General features: G+C 42.8%; 1 protein-coding gene across 4 annotated transcripts in view; it reads right to left on the bottom strand.

Annotated features, from left to right (window-relative positions):
* The window catches only part of LOC132401061 (TOG array regulator of axonemal microtubules protein 2-like), an 86,736-nt gene extending 86,437 nt beyond the window's left edge, over nucleotides 1-299 (bottom strand). For all 4 annotated transcript variants that reach the window (XM_059982835.1, XM_059982836.1, XM_059982837.1 and 1 more), the window contains exon 1: nucleotides 121-299. The gene's annotated coding sequence lies outside the window, so the exon portion shown is untranslated. The remainder of the gene's footprint in view (nucleotides 1-120) is intronic.
* Between the last annotated feature and the right edge of the window lie 22,730 nt (nucleotides 300-23,029).

Raw genomic sequence — 23,029 nt, 5'->3', positions numbered from 1 at the left:
TGGGAACGGCCACTGCGACCGGTGATTTAAAACCTGAAGCTTTACAGTGGGCGGTAACTCCCAGGGTGTACGAACCAGTCACTCTCTCACTCAAATACTTTAAATGCCAGGCGCACTGACCTCTGCAGCTTCACACCCCACAAGCATCTGCTCTCGCCAGCTTTGCTCCCTTCCAGGTTCTCGTTCATCTCATTTCATGCGCGCCAGAAGCAGGTAAATCCAACAGCCCCGTCCCCTGCCACATGTCATCAGCGCTTTAAGCGGGAGCGTATACGAAACGCAGCCAGACGTTCAGCGAGGTTAAAGTAAACAGGAACAGGTAGAGAACAAACAGCGTTGCACAGCAACCATGAATCCAAGTAGGCGGTCAGAATGTTTCAAGGATTAGGTCTGAAAGGACATAATTATCGTACAACGGTAGTTGACAGTGTGTGTACCTGACAACTAAAACAGCAGTCTTTGTTCGTCCCTCGCCGGGGGTAATATTGCTGCTTAAACAGATTATCATTCAGCAGCATAATATTCCAGATAAATCCGGAGTCTGAGATTCCCACTGGGATTCAGGAGAAAACCCAGCGGAGCACATGGAATGAGTGAGGGACCCATCAAGATTTTGATGACCAGACATATTATCTTACCCTCAACATTTCAGAGGAACCCACTCCCTAGACTCTCTCTTCACTTTCTAATCCCCTTTCTTACAACACTTTCTTTTGAATCTTAAGTCTTTTCACCTTTTATGTTTTTTTGAAACTGTCCTGGGAGAAAACCAAAATGATCTTTCAGGATGAAGCAGCATAACCGCATTTGATGTTCACCATGTAGTCCCCTCTACTCTGGAGAAACCCTAACACACACCGAGTAATCAATCTGTACAGCACTTGTGTTCAGGATCCCGAGTTACCTCTGGCCTGCCACATTAATGCTCCATCCGACCCTCGTGTAATAAGGCCTGTTATAAAAAGACCGAGTTTGAGGAACAGCACCTTATCTTGTCTGGGCATGTTGCAGTCTTCCAGAATTAGCACTGACCTATAAGACCATAAGACATAGGAGCAGAATTAGGCCTATCGAGTCTGCTCCGCCATTCAATCATGGCTGATCCCTTTTTTTTAACCTCCTCCTCAACCCCTCTCCAATTTCAGATAACTGCTTTCCCTGGTCTCTATCGGAACTGTCCATTTCAAGTGCAAAACATCCATTGTGATAGTAGTTTAGTCTCTTCTCTCCCCATGAGCTCAGCCTGACCTGCAACGTTTTATATTCTCCTGTCTTTGCATTTTCACCCTCTAACTGCTCCCTCAATTCATTCTTTTGGCGATGCTCGCCTCTCCCTCATACAGGTATTTCCTTTGTCCTTTTATTTATTTAGAGATACAGCGCAAAATGGCAGATGGATCCATATAAGTGTGGTGAAAGCAACACACACAAAATGCTGGTGGAACACAGCAGGCCAGGCAGCATCTATAGGGAGAAGCACTGTCAACCTTTTGGGCCAAGACCCTTCGTCAGGACTAACCGAAAGGAAAGATAATAAGAGATTTGAAAGTAGAGGGGGGAGGGGAAAATGCAAAATGATAGGAGAAGACCGGAGGGGGTGGTATGAAGCTAAGAGCTGGAAAGGTGATTGGCGAAAGTGATACGGAGCTGGAGAAGGGAAAGGATCATGGGACGGGAGGCCTCGGGAGAAAGAAAGGGGGAGGGGAGCACCAGAGGGAGATGGAGAACAGGCAGGGTGACGGGCAGAGAGAGAAGTGTGAAGTGGTTCATTTTGATAGGTTTCAACTTGAAGACAGAATATAATATAAATGGTAAGACTCTTGGCAGTGTGGAGGATCTTGGGCCCGTGTTGATAGGACACTCAAAGCTGCTGTGCAGGTTGACAGTATTGTTAAGAAGGCGTATGGTGTGTTGGCCTTCATTGACCATGGGACTGAGTTGAAGAGCTGTGAGGTAACGTCACAGCTATACAAGACCCTGGTCGGACCCCACTTGGAATATTGTGTTCAGTTCTGGTCACCTCACTACAGGAAGGATGTATATACAAAGGCAGAGCGTTCCTATGAAACCTTTCTTAAGCCGAAATAGCGTAAAGCAAAGAACCATTAATTTATATGGGAAAAATTTTCGTAAATGCGAAAATCCTTTTTGGAATGCAAAAACAGATTACTAATGTAGGTCTTTTGTAAAAGTAAAGTGGCATAAAGCGAACATTCGTAAAGTGCACCTGTACTATAGAGAGAGTGCAGAGGAGATATACAAGGATGTTGCCTGGATTGGAGGGTGTACCTTATGAGAGTAGGTTGAGAGTTCTTGGCCTTTTCTCCTTGGAGCGATGGAGAATGAGAGGTGATCTGATAGAGGGGTATAAGATGATGAGGGGCATTGATCGTGTGGATAGCCAGAGGCTTTTTCCCGGGCTGAAATGTCTAACATAAGGGGTCAAAGTTTTAAGGTGCTGGGAATAGGTACCGAGGGGGTGTCAGGGGTAAGTTTTTCCACACAGTGTGGTGGGTGTGTGGTATGTACTGCCAGCAGCGGTGGTGGAAGCGGATACAATAGGGTCTTTTACGAGCCTCTCAGATAGGTACATGGAGCTTAGAAAGATAGAGGGCTACGCGTTAGGGAAATTCTGGGCAGTTTCTAGAGTAGGTTACACGGCTGGCACAATATTGTGGGCCAAAAAGCCTGTAATGTGCTGTGTAAACCTTCTTCCAGATTTAAAACAAAAATGAAGACAACAATCTGTCCTTGTTTGAGTCAAGGACCAGGGGGCAGTCAGAATTTTTTTTTAAAACAGGCCTTTCAGGAGGGAACTGGGAAAACAGCCAGAGGGTAATTAGGAACAATGACAAAAGATGTTAGGTTTATCTGGAATCAAAGGTCAAATATCTTTACTTATTTCACCTGATTACTTTCCCTGCTGATGAAGATGGAGTTTAATTTGACCAAGTGAAAGGATCTTAAAGATCACTAAGACCCTTTAACAGTGTTGAAGCAAAAAGGGATCTTGGGTTTCATGTCCACAGCTCTTTTAATAGGGTGATAAAGGAAATACATATATAGCATTCTTGCCTTTATTAGTCAAGGCATTAAGATTGAGAGTTAGAAAGTTGCAGTTTTATAAAACACTGGTTAGGCTGCATCCAGAAAATTGGATTCATTTCTGTGAAGGCTTTGGACAGGGTGCAGACGTGGTTTACCAGGATGTTGCTTGGATCAGAGGGCACGTGATGCACCATCAATAACTCTCGGAGATGAGAGACGAACGATAGGCTTTTATTAGCTGCAAGAGACCACGATTAGCAGCAAGAGACCACCACACAACATCCTGGAGACTGAGAGAGGAGCAGTGCCTCCAACCACCTTTATACAGGAGTCAGTGGGAGGAGCCTCAGGAGCAGTCAGCAGAGGGGCGTGTCCAGACAGGTATATGTAGTTCACCACAGCACATGCAACACTTGGACAAACTTGTGTTGTTTTCTTGAGTGTCAGAGACTGAGGTTTAAAAGATTGAGAGGTATAGACAGCTGGTAGTTTTTCCCTCAGGGTCAAAATATTAGAGGGCATGAACTTAAAGTGAGGGGAGTAGGTTTAAAAGAGATGTGCGGGAAGTTTTTTTTCTTATGGGTGCCTGGAATGCGCTTCTAGGGAGCTCTTAGAAGCAAATGCAACAGTGGTGTTTCAGAGGATCTTAGATAGGTGCATGACCGTTCACTCTAAGCTGCGTAGGTGGACGGCCACACGGTAGCTGACATACTCCCACGAACTTAGCCTTTGTTGCCGTACAGCTGGACTTTTCTTGGATATAACATTAATATAAAAGTGCCGTCTGGTTTTCAGGCCTTGTAATAATTTCCTACTCAGAGCAATGGCTGGTCTGCGCAGCTAGAGGGAACACTGGTGCAGAGAGTGGAGGGATATGGACATTGTGTGCAGAAGGGAGTAATTTAGTTGGGTGTTTAATTGCTGGTTAGTTCAGTATAATATTGATGAAGGGTCTGTTTAGGTGCTGTACTGATCCCCATTGGTCTTTCACTGTATTACTACTTTGAAGTCTTAAAGGACCAGCTACCTAACATTAACAGAATCATTTATTAATAACGGTGCAAAATCACGTATAATATCTGTAAACATACTTCTTCAATGTCTCACATCCCTTAACAGGATTACATAAGAACATAAGAAATAGGAGCAGGAGTAGGCCATCAGGCCCATCGAGCCTGTCCCACCATTCAATAAGATCATGGCTGATCTGTCCGTAAACTCAGCTCCATCCACCTGCCTTTTCCCCATAACCCTTAATTCCCCCACTATGTAAAAATCTATCTAACTGTTATCTGAAATATATTTAGTAAAGAAGCCTCAACTGCTTCCCTGGGAAGAGAATTCCACAGATTCACCAAACTCTGGGAAAAACCGTGTCTCCTCATCTCCGTCTTAAATCTTCTCCCCTGAATCTTGAGGCAATGTCCCCTAGTTCTAGTCTCACCTACCAATGGAAACAACTTTCCTACTTCTGTCTTAGCTATCCCTTTCAAAATTTTGTATGTTTTTATAAGCTCCCCTCTCATTCTTCTGAATTCCAGAGAGTATAGGCCCAGGCAACTCAATCTCTCCTAAGTTAACTCCTTCATCCCTGGAATCAACCTGGTGAACTTCCTCTGCACTGCCTCCAAATCCAGTATATCCTTCCTCAAGTCTGGAGACCAGAACTTCACACAGTACTCCAGGTGCAGCCTCACCAGTACCCTGTATAGTTGCAGCATGACCTCCCTGCTCTTGAATTCAATCAAGGCCAACATTCCGTTTACCTTCTTAATCACCTGTTGTACCTGCAAGCCAATCTCTTGCAATTCATGAATAAGCACTCCCAAGTCCCTCTGCACAACAGCTTGCTGCAATCTTTCACCATTTAAATAATAATCTGCTCTTCTATTATTCCTTCCAAAGCGGATGATCTCACATTTACCAACGTTGTGTTCCATCTACCAGACCTTGGTCCATTCACTTAACCTATCTATATCCTTGGCATAATTGCAAATGGCATAATTCTCCTCTTATATCTTATGGTCTAACAATCAACCTCTTAGGTGGTTAATGCACAGATGATTGTTTCAATAAGGGCTGATGTTGAATAGCAAGAAAAGCCAAAAGCAGAATATCAGAAACTTGAAATCTTCTGCAACTTTGAAATGCAGCCTACAATCAAAAAGATTTTACACGCTACTTGTCTCACAATGAAGAGGATATCACAAAAATTAATGGAATGGTGATGGTGGTATTATTAAGTTTTGCCAAAAATCAAACAAGTTACATTAGTTTTAAGAATACTGAATGACAGAATTTGATTCATCCAGATATCAAGAAACTGGAGAATAAAGGAATGTGCTTGTGACAGCAGGCAGAGATTGCATGCAGTACATCCATGGAAATAGATTCGTTGTTTGAGGCTGATATAAGTTATCACAAGGTTGATGAACTGGAGGGACCAATTACGAAGACTTGGGACATACCAAAAAAAAAACAAATAGGATTGCAAACAAAAAGGTTCCAAATAAAAAAACACTGAAAAGTTAAATGATAAATTAACAGCCTGAATGGCAAAATATGCAGAGTTGACAGAATAATTCTTCATGTATAAATAGCAGAGAGTTAGAGGTATGTAATCCTACTGTACAAAGACAGGCTACTTAACCCACCAAATCCACACCAACACCATTTCCACTGACCCAGCCTCAATCTTTTCCGGTGCCCATGAGCTCTCCCCAATTCTACCACTCCCCACAGTAGTGCAATGTACGGCAGCCATTTAATCTACCAACACGCACACTTGTGGGATGTGGGAGGGAAACGGAGAGGCCAGAGGGAAACCACACAGTCACAGGGAGAATACACAAAGTCCAAGGACAGACAACAGATTGAGGATTGAACGGGGGTCACAGGAGCTGGGGGTGGGGGGGTCTCATGTTTGCTAACCCAATACCGTCACAGAGGCAGCTACTCTCCCGGGCATGTTTGTCCTGTGGACATCAGACATACAGCTAATTTCAGCTTATCTTTTAAAAGTTATGCTTTGCATTGCTGATTATTTACCACAAGTCGCTCTGAATATGGAACAAAGGGGATCTTCGCCCAGTCTCTGCAGCGCCTTTTCTCTGTGGACATTTGCCATCCAGTGCCACCACCGCTGACTCCAGGATTCTTCAGGCAGCATGCTCCTTCTGGATACTCGAAAGGATCCAGTAGGAAAGATTACTACCACTCCTCAATTACCTCTGAGGAGTACATCTAGTTGCACTGGTAGGGTAGCACACTAGATCATTTCAGAATCAGTGACGAAGTAAGATGCCGAATTGGGAGTCACAGGTAACTCTGAACGGGACGAGAAGGCAGATGACCTTTCCTGGCTCCTGTGGTGAAGATTGAAACGTACATTTCTGCGGTGGTGTTTATCCAGTGTGTGTGGTCACATTGCTAACGTAAAAGAAACAGCAGCTGTTGAGGCACAGCAAAACCCCACAAAAGAGTGAGCAACTACCCTGTGCGATGTTACTAAAAAAACAAAATGCTGGAGCTGCTGAGAAGGTCAGGCAGCAGCTGTTCAGAGGTGGAGAGCTGAAGATCTCCCTCTCAAGACGCAGCTTCGCTGGTGAAGGGGCTTGGCACCTCACTCACTTTCGGTCTACACCGGACACTCAGCTCTCTCCTACGCTCCAAATGGCTGTTTGTATGTGATAGCAGGCACACCCCACTTCGACAGACCAGGTGAGCCTCGCGCCCAAGGAGGCACTATATACCTGTCCTACCATCCAGCAGGCTGGGCAGGTGAGATCCAACGGCCAGGAAGTCCGTTCTGCACCACTTTGTGGAGAGCGAAGGGTGTGTCAAGGCGCAGTAGTCATCATGGTCACCCACTGCAACCAAAGAGCCCAATTGGGATGGCAATCATGCCACTGGACCCAGACTTCTGAGGTCCAGGGAGTGGAACTGTCTTAGTGCAACAGCTCTTCCACTTTAAGGCCTCTCCCACACAGGTTTCCTATCATCAGGTACGATGGACAACCATGCACCGTCAGATTTGTACAGCACAGAAACAATGACACAAATCTTACGTCCTAAGATATCTCTCTGAGCTGGTCCCAATTCCTGCATCTGGCCCATATGCTTCTAAAGTCCTTACCTTCCCTACCCATCTACATGCCAAATGTTTTTTTTTTAATAAGTGTCATAACTTGTAGCCACCTCTACAGCTTCCTCTGGCAGCTCATTCCACATATGCATCACCCTCCAGGTGAAAGAGGTGCTCCCTCAGGTTCCTAATAAATCTTTCCCCTCTCACCTTTTAAGACTATAGCCTCTAGTTTTGGAATCCTCTACCACGGAAAAAAGTTTATACCCATTTTTCTTATCCATACCTTTCAAGATTTTATAAACTTCAGGGGTGGAGTTATCCCTCAGCCTATTATGCTCCAGGGACACAAGTCCCAACCCATTTCACCTTTCCACGTAACTCGAGCCCTCCAGCCCAGGTAATATCTGCATTAATCTTTTCTGAATTCTTTCCAGCTGAATGCTACTCTTACTATTATTGTGACCAGAATTGGACGCAATATCCCAAGTGCGATCTCATCAATAACTTGCAACAAGATATCCTGTACCTGTACTCAGGGTTCTGAGCAATGAGGGCCATGGTGTCAAACGACTTACTCACCTCCCTTTCGATCTCTGAGGGTCTAACCTGGACCCAACATATCAATGCAGCTATAAAAAAAGCCAAGGCAGCAGTTATATTTCGTTAGGAGTTTGAGGAGATTTGATTTGTCACTTAAAACACTCAAAAACACGTACAGATATACCATGGAGGGCACTGTGAAAGGCTGCGTTACTGTCTGATGTGGGGGACGGGGTGGCGAGTGTGCTACTGCGCAGGATCGCATGAAGCTACAGAAAGTTATAAAATTAGTCAGCTGCAAAATGGGTACTAGCTTCTGTAGTATTCAAAAAATCTTCCAAGGAGCGGTGCCTCAGTAAGGCAGCGTCCATTATTAAGGACCCCCACCACCCAGATCACGCCCTTTTCTCACTGATACCACCAGGAAGAAGGCACTGAATCAGAATCAGGTTTATTGTCACCGGCATGTGTCGAGAAATTTGTTCTCTTAGCAGCAGCAGTGCAATGCAATAAATTAGGTAATAAATAATAATAATAAATAAGTAAATCAATTAGTATATGTTAAAAATCGTGCAAAAACAGAAATGATATACTGTATATTAAAGTGTTCATGGGTTCATTGTCCATTTAGGAATCGGATGGCAGAGGGGAAGAAGCTGTTCCTGAATCGCTGAGTGTGTGCCTTCAGGCTTCTGTACCTCCTACCTGATGGTAACAGTGAGAAAAGGGCATACCCTAGGTGCTGGAGGTCCTTAATAATGGACACTGCCTTGAAGATGTCCTGGCTAGTAACTAAGATGGAGGCGACTGAATTTACACCCCTTGCAGCTTCTTTCGATCCTGTGCAGTAGCCCCCCGCCCCCCCCACATACCAGACAGTGATGCAGCCTGTCAGAATGCTCTCCGTGGTACATCTACAGAAGTTTTTGAGTATTTTTGTTGACACGCCAAATCTCTTCAAACTCCTAATGAAGTATAGTTGCTATCTTGCCTTCTTTTTAGCTGCATCGATATGTTGGGACTGGCTTAGGCGCTCAGAGATCTTGAGACCCAGGAACTTGAAACTGCTCACTCTCTCCACTTCTGATCCCTCTATGAGGATTGGTATACATTCCTTCATCTTACCCTTCCTGAAGTCCATAATCAGCTCTTTTGTCATACTGACGTTGAGTGCAGGTTGATGCTGCGGCACCACTCCACTAGTTGGCGTATCTCACTCCTGTACGCCCTCTCGTCACCACCTCAGATTCTACCAACAGTGATTCTATCATCAGCAAACTTATAGATGGTATTTGAGCAATGCTTAGCTATAGTGATGGGAATAGAGCAGAGCAGTGGGCTAAGCACACACCCGAGGTGCACCAGTGTTGATCGTCAGCAAGGAGATATAATCAATCTGCACAGAATGTGGTTTTCCAGTCAGGAAGTTGAAGATTCAATTGCAGAGGGAGGTACAGAAGTCCAGGTTCTGTAACATATCAATCAGGATTGTGGGTATGATGGTGTTAAATGCTGAGCTATGGTCAATGAACAGCACCCTGACATGGGGATTTCAGAAGTCTGAAAACACACTCTCAGTGATTCAAGAACAGCTTCTTCCCCTCTGCCATTCGATTTCTAAATGGACATTGAACCTTTGGATACTACTTAATTCTTTTTTTAATTTTTGCCTTATTTTTAATTTAACTACATAATATACATATATACTTACTGTAATTGACTTATTTTTCTCAATATTTGTCATTGTACTGCTCCCGTTAAAGTAACAAACTTCTCGACACATGGTGGTGATATTAAACCGGATTTTGATCTGTGTCACCATTTTTGGAGTACTGTGTCCCTGAACCCTTGTTCTGAAGAGCCTGCCTTCATTTTCCTCTCGGCTATCTACAGCAAGACCTAAACGCAATGACTTCCAATCCCAAAATGACGAGGACGGCCTGGACCAAGACTGAGATGCCTAATCTTAATAGCTTGTTCTGGCCTTATAATAGTGTCCTTATTAGGTATAAACCCTAATGGTACAGCAAAGCCTTTAGGTACCATTTCCCAGGAGTAATGACACAAACAGTAGTGGATTTTACTGAAATATTCATTTCACTGTAAAAAGAATTAAAACAATAGCAATTGGCACTCAACCTTTTTTGAATGCTTGTTTTATGTCAGACCTACCTGTATGATGTTGCCGTAAGTCAAATTGGTTATAATACATTTGATGGATAGGGTACACTGCATTACACAGGCTACATTATTCTGTTCTAACAATATGACTCACTGCAATTCAAGGTTTTTTTTTAATAAATAACTATTGTGTTATAACAGTACTGATATAATAGTTGCCCAAAATAGAAAGAGCTCAGATTTGTTACCCAGGGACATTTGAGTTAACACTCTGATGTCTGTCCTGCAGAGGTTGTTACAAGCCTGCTCCTGGCTGAAAGTGCCAATACTGAATACCAGCCAATGGAAATCAGCAATTAATCAGAAGCAGGGGAATAATATCGATTCTGCTCTGCCCAACGGTAAGCTGCGCCTCGACACTTTGCAGGAGTGTTATCAGACCACGAGACTGAGCAAGGAGATACCGGGACAGAGAAACGAAAGACCAAAGAGGCAGGTTTGAGAAATTAATTAAAGATGGAGTGGCAGAAAGGTTCAGGAAGGGAAAGGAAGCAGTTAAATTCAGGAATGATCAGGAGAGAATGGAGGCAAACCCATATCGAAGTGTCTGGGCTGGGTACTATTTTACTATTAAAAGCATTTTAAAAATAGAATTTTAAACTGATAATCAAAACGACTCTAGTTCCAATGACAGTCTCTTAAACAGAGTAAATTCTATACCCCTCAACCAGCTTGGAGCTGTTGTTTCAAGTGATGATTGATAGAAAGATTGATAAAGTTAACGGCTGGGATACTTGCTCTTGTTAGTTATCCTGGAGGACCTGTTGCTAACGAGCCTGTAAATGTTCTTCGAGAACAATGCCAGAGAAGCCAAAGGATGCCAGCTGCTAAAAAGTATTGGAACATGGCTGTGGGCCTCAGTACAGGAGGATAGTACTGTCCGGACAACTGACTTCTGCCAAGGCCAATGATTAGGAGTCAATTGGTGAGAACCATTACTATTATTAAAAGAACTTGGCTAACCATTCTTATCCAAATGAACACATCGTATCACCTCTACTGACATATTCCATGCTAACAGATCAAAGCTAATCTTACTTCACCCACACCAGAGTCAGAACAAATCACAGATTCAGGCCCTTCAGCCCAAAAAGTGCATACCAAACATGGCACCCATGCAGCTGGTCCCTATTTCTTGAGCTCAGTCCATACCCTGCTAAGGCACACCATTTTCCATGAACCCTAAGTGCCTCTTCAATGATATTATATTAACCAGGCCCTCTAGTCCCAGCTATATCCTCGTGATTTTTTTTCTGCACTTTCCAGTTTAATCCCATGTTTTCTGTATAAGGAAGGCCAAAACTGTTACAAGTGCAGCCTTACCAGTAACTTGTGCAACTGCAATATAATGTCTCAGCTCCTATACTCAATGCCTTAACTGAAGGCTCTCTCCAATGCCATTTTAAATTAACTATGCACTTGTACTCCTTTTTTCTCTCTGTTGCATTATACTCTCCAGTGTAGCACAAGCTCTACGCTCATTTAACTTTCTAAGATGCCACACTTCACATTTATCTGTATTGAAATCCATTTGCCATTCCTCAGTCTATTTCCCTAGCTGATCAAGGTCCTTTATAATCTGCAATAACCTTCACCATCTAGAACACCCATTTTCTGCACTCAAATCATTTATGTACCTATTGAATACCAAGGGTCCCAACACCAACCCTGCAGGACACCATTAGTCACTGGCTTCTGTTCCAAGAAGCAACCTTCAAACACTCCTCTGCTCCTTCCTTTGAGGCAATTTTGAACCCACGTAACTCGCTCTGCTTGGATTCCATGGGACCAAACGTTCCAGACTTGTCTTGCATGCGGGATCTGGAAGGCCTTGCTAAGCACCAAATAGACAGCATCTACTGCCCTACCCTTATCTACCTTTTTAGTTACTTCTTCAACTAAAATATTCACCAAGCATGATTTCTAGAGTCTAGATCCTGTCCCTTAGAATTCCGTCCAGTAAGCTCCCCACTTCTGATCTCAGGCAGACCAGACTAGTCTCCTGGCTTGTCCTTGCTACCCTTTTTAAACAAAACACCAGCAACCTTCCTGTCTTCAGGAACTTCATAACTGACAGTGGTGGTGATGAAGCAAATGTTTCAAAAAGGACCTCCACAATTCCCTCTCTCTAGCTTTCCTCAAAGTTTGAAATGCATTTGGTCAGGCTATCCACCTTGATGCACTGTAAGATTGCAAATATCTCCTCCCTGTTAATATGAATGCCCTCCACAACATCACTGATTGTTGCTCTCAAGTCTTGAGCAATCAACACCAAGCAGAAATGATGATCTGTGATGCACAGTGATCTTTGTGGATTACTGAACCCCATCAACTACAGGCAAAATCCAGTACAAACATGAGAAGGTCTGCAGATGCTGGAAATCTGAAGCAACACTCACAAAATGCTGGAGGAACTCAGGTCAGGCAGCATCTATGGAAAACAGCAAACAGTCAACATTTTGGACCGAGAACTTTCATCAGGACTGGATCCATTTCCGGAGCTGGACCTTCTCTAGGAGTCATCCAAGTTCTTAGTTTCATTTTGGAATTTGTAGTTCTGCGGAGTACACCAAGATGGAATTAAAACTACTTTAGTTCTGCAGTTTCAAATAGCTTGAAACTGTATTGGTCACATGGTAGGAAATGCTCTTAGTCCAATTACGAGGAACCCAAGCTCCTGGAACCATCCCAGCTTAGGGATCTCCACATCAATCTCATGAAAAGGATTACCTTTCTCCTTGGTGATATTGCCAATTCCCAATTAAACAACTGGAAAATGCCTTCACTAATTTGATGACTTGCATTCTTAATAAAATTTACTTCATGCATACAGAACTGGTCATCCTATACTGATCATGAATCACATTGAGAAATATTACAGAAACTTGATCTGGATGAATAAAAAAAAGGCCCGAAGTGGGAGAAAATTTATTTATTTCAGTAAATCAAATAATTTAAATTTACATGTCTGTTTATTGACAACATAATATTTCAGATCTGTACACACACAAAGAGGAACCACTTGGTCCCTAAACTTGTTCTGAGCACGTTGGTTATTAATGGCAGCTTTCTCTCTGAATACTTGTTCCTGATAAATATATTATCTATCCTGTTGGTCACTCATTCCATAACTTCCCCATTTACTATCTTGGGCCAACCCAAACTATTTGCAGCCTTGCTTTCCTAACCTGAATCTCCCTACCATTCCTGGAATACTGCACAGACCTTTATTATGGTTGAAACCATTCACACCAGGGTTACCTCCAGAATACACCAACACATCCCTTCCCCAACTGCATCCAAAAGTCTGCAGTTTGCAAAGTTCCCATCTATGCCCTACTCATTCCTGTCTGCATTGCTCGGACACTGGGATCAGAGAGCACTTACTGTACTCAACTTGTCCACTCAATTGACCCTTCCACCGACTGGGCATACGGCACTGCTAACAGATGACACAATGGTGACCCAATACGGTTCATCAAGTGTGAGTATTCTATAGTACTGCTCTTAGAGATAACAGAAGCATAATGTCCTTCTAACTGTTGAAGCAACTAACTTGTTCACACCTAAAGATTTTGTTCTACCCATCCCTCCTCCACAACTCAAAAACTAACTTTATTCTAGTTTTGACTAGGTGTCTGAAACCCGAAAAACCCGAAAAATTTTTTCTCTCTCCACAGATGCTGCTTGAACTGAGTGTTTCCAGCACTGTGATTTTATTTCTGGAGTTTGATTTTCATTCAATTCCATGGCTGGCCTCATACCCTTCTCCAATTAGCTATCTCATCCCCTAATTCCCAGATGTCTTTGGATGTTGACTTTGACTATAGTCGTAGAGCCCAACAGCACCAAACCAGGTATCTTCATGCTGACCATCTGTACTAATCCCATTCACCAGCAGATGGACGAAGGCCTTCTATGCCTCAGTGATTCAAGTGCTCATCCAGGTACTTAAACATTGCATATTTAATTAAATCTGCTTCCACCTCTTTTCTCAGGCAGAGTATTTCTGTCTTTTTGGGTAAAAGCTAGGTTCTTGCATCTCCTCCAACCCCTTCCCTTGGCCTAAGACCTTGGGTTTTAGATAACACATTGGGGAAAAGCAACACACACAAAATGCTGGAACTCAAGAGAAATCAATGGAAAAGAGTAAACAGTCCACAGTCGAAACATCTGTCTACTGTCTGACCGGAATGCCTCCAGCATTTTGTGTGTGTTGCTTTAGATTTCCTGCATCTGCAGACTTTCTCAATATTGGGCCAAAGTTTCTCACTATCCACCCTATCTCTGCCTCAACATTGCATACCTTGATCCATGGAAAACCAACCCAACCTATCCAGTATCTCAACTAAAACACTTTGTCAAAGGTACATTTCCAATTATCTCATCTGGTCCCTGAACTCCTCCATCCTGATCAAGAAAGCACAACAGCGCCTTTATTTCCCGAGGAGCATCAAGAAAGCTCACCTCTCTCCCACGACACTGACAGACATTTACCGCTGTACCATTGAGAGCATACTCAGCAGCTGCACCTCAGTGAGGGATGGCAATTGTCCTGTATTGGTCCACAAAGCACTCCATCAGGTGGTGAGAACTGCCCAGAGGATTATCGGCACCCAATTGCTCACCATTGAGAACATCTACCATAAACACTGCCTGGGCAGGGTGAAAAAGCATTATCAAGGATGCATCTCACCCTAACCATGGACTTTTTACTTTCCTCCCATCTGGTAGGCTTCACAGGAGCCTCCACTCCCACACCAGCAGGCTAAGGAAGAGCTTCTTCCCTGAGACTGTGACCCTGCTGAACCTCACATCACAGCATTAAGCAGTATTGCACCCATATTGGACTGTCTCAGTACTTTTATATCTGTATGCTGTAGCACTTACTTTTTATTCGCAGTTATTTTGTAAATAACACTATTCTTTTGCACTTCTGGTTAAATGCTAACTTCATTTCATTGGCTTTGTATCTGTACTCAGCACAATGACAATAAAGTTGAATCTAATCTTGACAAATCTCCTGTGCCCTCTTCAGAGCCATTATCAGCTTCCTTTAGTTCCCATATACTCATGACTGAGTACCCATCCACTACCTTCTGGGGTGAAGAATTGCAAAGACTCATAACCATCCCAATGAATTCCCCACTTCACCTGCAACTTTGATAGCCTCTTCTATATTAGTTCAGGGTTGTATCGCCAGAACAGCCTCTAACCACCTCTGTCAATCAATAAGGAATGCACATATGGGCCGCAGACAGGAAGTGCAGCCAAGACCAACATTAGATCAGTTTTCGTGCTGCAATACGAGGAGGTTCGAGGAAATGACTGCTCTGGTTTAAGCTGCTCTCTGCTGACTAACCAAGCTTATTTGCAAACTCCCTGGATCCTCAATGCTCTTTTCCAGCTAAGTTTTCTTATTAAGCCAGCAAACTTGGATAAACTGAACTCTCCCTTTTCATCTGTCTTAAAACTTGTAAACAACACTAATACATCAGCCCCCAAGTGGACTTTCACTTTCTTTGAGTAGATTAAGACCAGCTGTGCAACATTGGACTCAACAACAAGGCTTTACAAGTCAACATTATATCTCCCAAATACTCTGAAGCAGAAAAAGCATGAATTCTCAGAAAATCACTCCTAACAGGAATGTGGAGTTGCATCGTCAGAATAAAATGGAAGGGGAAGCCTGTGGTAACTGAGGGAAAAGTGTTACCTGAGTCACAGATGGAGATCAGCTGAATGAACGGAAGTGCAGGCCCAGAGTATCAGTCAGGCAGATAGTTCACCCTGTGCACAGCTTGAATTGCAAGCCTCTTCACCTCCATCTACATTCTCTGCTTAGCAGAACATCAAGGAGGCTCCAAAAAGATTTACGTGTTGCGTAAACAAAAATGGCACATGATTTCATTGGACTGGCATCAACTAGGCAACATTAGAAGACACGAGCGTCACTCCTGTTGGCATCAGCATTGTACGGAAGGTGCCTGGATATTTAATACTGTGCCCTGGATTGAGTTCTACATTTCTGCGCTGAACTAGCTCCAGAGTCTAGGTTTTGTGCTCACAATAAGGAACTAAATAATCCATAATGCAGCAGTGCAAGGTTATAAAAGGATAAAAATAGACTAATTCAGAAAGCAGGGATCAGGGTTTCAAAGCCGGTAGATTACGACATAGGGAGGTTGACAAGCGGTGAGCTCCAGAGCTATAAAGTGGATCAGAGACACAGCAAGGAGACTACATTGTAAGGAACTCACAAGAAGCTCGGCCAAAAGCAGCACTGCAATTTTGATACAGTTCAATCCAGTTCTATGCTGGGGGCACAGGGGAATCAACTTCCCACACCTCATATTGTGGACTTGCGGCAAGTCGAGTTAACCATTGAATCATACAGCAAGGTCTTTGGTCCACCACATCCATACTCACCACTGTTAGGTACTTAGCTATACTAATCCCATTTACCAGCACTTGCTTTTTTATTAAAAAAAAGAAAATTTTACCCATAAAAGGAGTTTTACGAAGTGAAGTTGACAGCTCCCCTTGACTCAAGCCCTACTTTGATACTAGTGTTGACCAGCCTCAAGTTACAAAGGCAGCTGTGAAAAAAGGGCCTGAAGGATCATTGGGGACCTGAGTCACCCCAACTACGGTCTATTCCAACTGCTGCCATCTGAGAAAAGGTACCACAGCATAAAAGCCAGGACCAATAGGCTCCGGGACAGCTTCTTCCACCAGGCCGTCAGATGATTAACTCACGCTGATAATGTTGTCAATATAGCGCCAAAATACCCCTACCCCAAAGAAATTGCAAAAAAAAGTTTTATGGTCATTTCCTGCACTTACAGACATACGGAACAATATATCAGAAGTTGGACGGAAACGGAGCATGGGAATGTAAAAAAAAATCTGACATTAAAAAAATGACATCAAAATGAAAAGAATCGGACCCATACCTATCTTATTTTGCTATATTTCACCGTTTCTAACAATGGTAGTGCCATAATTGTGATATAAAATGTGAATGGGAATACCCCGCAGAACTATGAACTATTATTTCATGACGTAACACTATAGATATACTACCAGCACATGGTAGAGATTGCTAGGGCACTTGTTGCGGCCGATCGAATGAGGTCATGGGAGATGCAGCTCAGTGCCATCTCAGCTTGCTTGCTGATATTCGCAGCCATTGGCCATCCAAATTATCTGAAGTCGGCTCGTCTCTATCTCCAGAAGATGCATGCATTGTTGGATGACAACCCTGAGGTCCATCAGAAGTTCCAGTCTGGGTTCCATGTAATCAGATGCAGCAGCCAAAACCGGGCTGGCTTTGGCTCCGAACTTGTTATAGAACAGACACTAATGCGCTCACTAAAAAGCCAAGGGGGCCTAACGCAAGGAAGTGGGATGTCAGAGCACCAGAGAGCAGCTTGGACCATGACTTCCACTGCGTCATCCTCTTACAACCTTGCCGTGCAAGAACAGACCGTGAATAGTTACACAACAGGTGAACAACATAAGGAGTTGTCTGCCTCCAGAGTGAGTAGAGATAAGGCTGACCTTGAAAAAGTTGCAGCAAAACTGGACTGTTTCTCACCATTTTTGGATGATAAATCATTGCGCAACATCATTACAGGGGTTTATGCAAATGAAGATGTTAATGTACATGACCTGCTCATAATAGGAAATGACATAGGAAGATGGAAGGACACTGTTTTCTCGTATTCGCACAGAAGTTCGAAGGTCAAGACACCAGCATCCAGCAGGGCAGTCAAAGTTGCTGAAGACCATACCATAGATCCAGTGTTGTTATTCCAGAGGTTCCTAGTTGTGTCACAGACAGATGATCTCCAGCTAGATGAAGTGATGAGCTATGAACTCTGTCCATATCCGATGACTTTGTCTGAAGCAAAGAATATCTTGCGCTAGCTGGATAAGCCACAACTGGTAGAATCGATAAAGCACTATATCATCTCCAAATCAGACAATGCTGTTGCACACAGTCCCAGTGACAGTTCGCTATGTTCTAGATGGGGGATCACTTCTGCACTGCTTAAAATGGATGGAGGGGTGCACCTGCAGTTCAATTGCAGATGACTATGCCTCATTCACTGTCAAACACTATACCAGAGCCACTGCAGTATTTGATGGTTATGGAAGTGCATAAAGCACTGTACTCATCAGCGAAGTAAAAATTTGAATCCGAACAAGGTGAACATTACAGGAGCAACAAAATTTGTTGGAGAAAAGGAGGACTTCTTGTCGAATGAGACAAAAAAGCAAGTAATTATCCAGATCATCATGGAATGTTTGCGACAGAGAGACTGCAAAGTGATTCAAGCTGAAGGAGATGCCGACATTGAGATTGCAGAAGCAGCCTTCACAACGTCTGCTTTCAAATCTACCACCCTCGTTGGAGAAGACACAGATCTCCTCGTACTCTTGCTCTACCATGTAGTGATAACAGACTGCACCGAACTCTGTTTCCGCTCGGACAAGGCAAAATCAAATTCCTATATCAAGGTTCTAAAGCAGATACTTGGAGAAGCAGCTTGTAATGATCTATAGTTTCTCCATGCCTTTATCGGATATGACTCAATGTCCAGAGCATTTGGGATCGGAAAGAAGTCGGGGTTCCAAAGAATCATCAAGAAAGAAAAGGGAATCAGAGACTGTTCGAAAGCATTCTGCTCACCAAAGCAAAGTCAGGATGTTGTGGAAACCAATGGCTGTAGGGCAATGGTGGCGTTGTTCAATGGAAATCAGAACGACTCCCTGGCATCTAGCAGATACAATATGCTCTGCAAGAAAGTTGCGAGAGCTAAGACTTTCGTCATGCCTGAAAGGCTGCCACCAACCACCTTGGCCTGAAAATTTCACTCCCTGCGGACTTACTACCAGGTTATGGAGTGGATGGGCTGCAGTGATGAAATGGAGCAGTCTGAGTGGGGATGGAGGGTAGAAGGGGAAAAACTCATTCCAGTGATGACAAAGGTAGCATATTATGTGTCATGATGTCAGTATTTAATACCAGAGTTGTCCCTTGATTACATCATTGATGATGTCATGACATCAGTGCAAATGCAGCTTTCATTTCAGGAAACACACACAAAATGCTTGTGGAATGCAGCAGGCCAGGCAGCATCTATAGGAAGAAGCACTGTCGATGTTTCGGGCCGAGACCCATCGTCAGGACTAACTGAAAGAAAAGATAGTACGAGATTTGAAAGTAGGAGGGGGAAATCTGAAATGAAAGAAGACAGGAGGGGGTGCGGTGAAGCTAAGAGCTGAAAAAGTGATTGGCAAACGGGACACAGAGCTGGAGAAGGAAAAGTAGTATCATGGGACGAGAGGCCTAGGGAGAAAAGAGGGAGGGGAGCACCAGAGGGAGATGAAGAACAGGCAAAAAGTGATGGGCAGAGAGAGAAAAAAAAGGGTGGGGGGAATAAATAAATTAGGGATGGGGTTAAGGGGAGAAGGGGCATTAACAGAAGTTAGAGAAATCAATGTTCATGCCATTAGGTTGGAGGCTACCCAGACGGTATATAAGGTGTTGTTCCTCCAACCTGAATGTGGCTTCATCTTGACAGTAGAGGAGGCCATGGATAGACATATCAGAATGGGAATGGGACGTGGAATTAAAGTGTGTGGCCACAGGGAGATCCTGCTTTCTCTGGTGGACAGGAACTACTGTTATTTGGAAAAGCATTGGTGAAAAGAGCATTCATTAAAAGAGCAGGTTTAAAAAACTTGCAATTTGCTGGTTATCAGTCAGACGTTTGATGTTTTTCTGCTGGTGGCCATCTTGTTTTTTGATGTCATTTTTGGAGGCTTTTGCATGTGTCAAAATTGTCCAACGTTTGATATGTTGTTCTCCACATCGAATAGTACAATAAATGATCATAAAACCTTTTTTGCAATATCCTGAGGTTAGTGGTATATTGACCCGCCTATGATTTGAGTGTATTTCTGTTACATTGACAGTTCTATTTATTATGATTATAAAGGTTGCACATTACACATTTAGTCAGACGTAACGTAAAGATTTTTACTCCTCAATGTATGTGAAGGATGTAAGAAATAAAGCCAATTCAATTCCTGGAGCAGTATCAGCAGAGGAACAGGACTCCTTAGCTCATCACGCGGGGCTGAATTATTTAAGATAACAATGCCCAAATTACATGAACCCCTTCCACTAATCAGAGTAGCAACAAGTGACAAAGAGTCAATAGGCTGAGTTTCTTTTACTGAAGCTTTGGCTCAGTTTGCAGAGTGGCACTCACAGCACCATGAACAATACATCACCAGAAAAAAAAAATCAGAATGAATGAATGCAGAAGGGCCAAGGTGGTGGAAAGAGAGGTCATGTTAACTCAAAGCTGGTCAAGCTCTGGAAATCCTGAGACGGAAGGTCAGCAGATTGAATGGAAACCAACACTGGCAGAGTAGAGCCTCAAACTCCATTTGCTTTAGTGCTAACAAATAGATGTCCTTAATAATACTCCACGTAAAGCCTCAGACTTGATAGTGCACAGCAACAGCTCACAAACTCCACTGCAATTCACTGCCAGCTTCTACTCCCATTGCTACACATAATAGTTAATTTAGTCATGGGAAAATTGAAAAGGGAGATCAATGTGGAAATATTTGGCAGCTCAAACATTGAACCTCCTAAGTAGTTAATTAGCAATAAAAACACAAAATTGAGTCACCTCCTTCAATATCATAGTTAAAATTTGCCTACCCAAATAGCATCATAATGCTGTACAGACTCCTTTACGCACAGTGTAGTTGGACCAATGCTGAGTATGTCCTAATTCGCCCAGGCTTCTGTGACAACAGTAGTCATGGTAATAAATCATTCTTGCTAATGAGAAAACAAATCATAATCAAAGGAAGTTTTCGAGAGCTAAACTCCCATTATCTAGGCTACTGAGGGCAAATCTGCTTTGGCTTTAAAGATTACATGCTTATATAAGTTAAATATGGCCCTTGTGGCTAAAGGGATCGGGGGTATGGAGAGAAAGCAGGTACAGGACTCTGAGTTGGATGATCAGCCATGATCATACTGAATGGTGCTGCAGGCTCAAAGGGCCAAATGGCCTACTCTTGCACCTATTTTCTATGTTTCTATGACAGAACACTTCATCACATTCACACCACCACCAGATTTAAAAAGTCTGGCAGTCACAGGGATTTTAACCAGGTATGGGAACCACCTTCACAGAATGCTTGGTAATTTCCCGGTCCTGGGAAGGCCGTTCACAGTAGTTTTGGATGACGCAAGTGCTCATTTAGGGTCAGAGACATGTAGTCTAACAGCACACACACACCTTTGGCCCATCACACCTATGCCAACCATTATCTATACTAATTCCGTGCAGCTGAAATTAGATAAAATATTTTCCTTTGGACTTCTAGCATGCGGCTATTGAACAGATTATGACAATACACATTACTATGCAGAAGTCTTAGGCACCTTGATTTCAATTTTGTTTTAGATGTATTTTATCTTCTGTACTAACATGTCAGTAGAAAAGAGCAAATTTTAGATTTCCAAAAATTAAAATGCTAGAGAAATTTTTGTATTTCTTTACAGAAAATAACATTAATAATAGACCGCTTTTCAAATAAAAGCTTGATTACTTTAATTATGCAGTGGGCTATATACCTAGAAAGATAACAAACAGGTGCTAATGATCAATGACAGAGCCAAGCTGGCTGAACTAAATTGATTAACTGAAATAGATGTAAAGGAAACAAACTGGGTGAAGGGCAACCAAACTAAAAAGGTGAGGGTGTGACAGTTTAATCTCCAAATCATCAATTCTTACACCATGGCAAGAGCAAGCATAGCAAGGCACAAGATGACATCTGGCATCAAGGTCTCTCAGGCCGAAATCTCGTGGCAGACAGGAGATTTCAAGCTCTTTTGAAGCAGTGCAAAGAAACAGGTAAGGTTGAGGACCAGAAGGACAATGGTCAGCCATGGAAACTGAGTGCAGCAGATGAGAGATACATCAAACTGACATCCCTTCAAGTTTGGAAGTTGTCCATCACGGCTATCAGCTCTAATCTCACAGAAACCACTAAGACACCCCTACACCCCTCTACAGTCTGGACAGAAGTCGTCATGGAAAAGCTGCTGCCAAGGTAATTTCTCTGAAGTGGAAGCAAAGCCAAGAGACTCACCTGGGCACAAAAGGCACAAGGACTGGTGTGCTGAACAATGGTAGCAAGTGCTCTGGACTGATGACTCAAAACTTGAAATCTTTAGCTCAACCAGGAGTCAGTTTGCCCATAGAAGAGTTGGAGAACTGTAACACCTGTTGAGCACCGGTCTTATCACGTGTGACTAGTCGCCACACTCTTGAGAAAATCAAATTACACTACGTGCTAATAGGCCATCAGAAGGTTCTGGATAACAGGAGGCAATGAATAGAAACCACACACTTCTGGAAATAAAAGTTTTGTTTATAAGAAAAAAACGTACAAAATATTTACCTGAGCAAGAACAAATCAAATTTCAAACGTTTTGTTCCAAATCTTAGATATCAAAAGTCAAATTTCTGTTTAGTTAGAATCAGTGATATTCATTAGAATAACCTTTGTTACTCTAATTAGATCTAGAGTTATTCCCTTTAAGTTTACAGACTAAACTTTCCTTTTCACTTATCTTAGTTAGTTAGAAAACCAAATATAATTCCAATTCTCAAGTATTATAATTAACTTCAGTTTCAGTTCCAGGCAGTACAAGTTTAAATTCAAAAATAACATATACGGTTTAACTCCTTTCACGACAATTCTCCAACATCACAACTCTTAAAAGCAAATCTCATTTAGTAACTTATCAAAGTCTTTACAAAAATAACCAGTTCTCGCAGAATATCAAATTCAAATTCTTCAAATGAAAATAAACGTCTACATCCAACTATTAAATCCTTTGCGTCATTACACATTTCATCCCCGCACTGGTTTTTCATATTGGGTGGCTTGCTATCTTGTTTTTTGGTTCAAAACTTATCATCCACAGAAAGTCAATTCACAAACTTGTACAAAAACTTGACCAAATGCTTTGGTATGATTTTGCAGAACTGATTCCCGACTACATGATAGGGATTTTGTACACTCGTCTCTGCCAGTATTTTCTCTTTATAGCTGTAGCTTCAA

Source organism: Hypanus sabinus, chromosome 10 (genome assembly GCF_030144855.1).
Source record: "Hypanus sabinus isolate sHypSab1 chromosome 10, sHypSab1.hap1, whole genome shotgun sequence".
Lineage (NCBI taxonomy): Eukaryota > Metazoa > Chordata > Chondrichthyes > Myliobatiformes > Dasyatidae > Hypanus > Hypanus sabinus.
The sequence above is the reverse complement of the archived record's forward strand: the minus strand, read 5'-3'. Positions and strand labels throughout refer to the sequence as shown.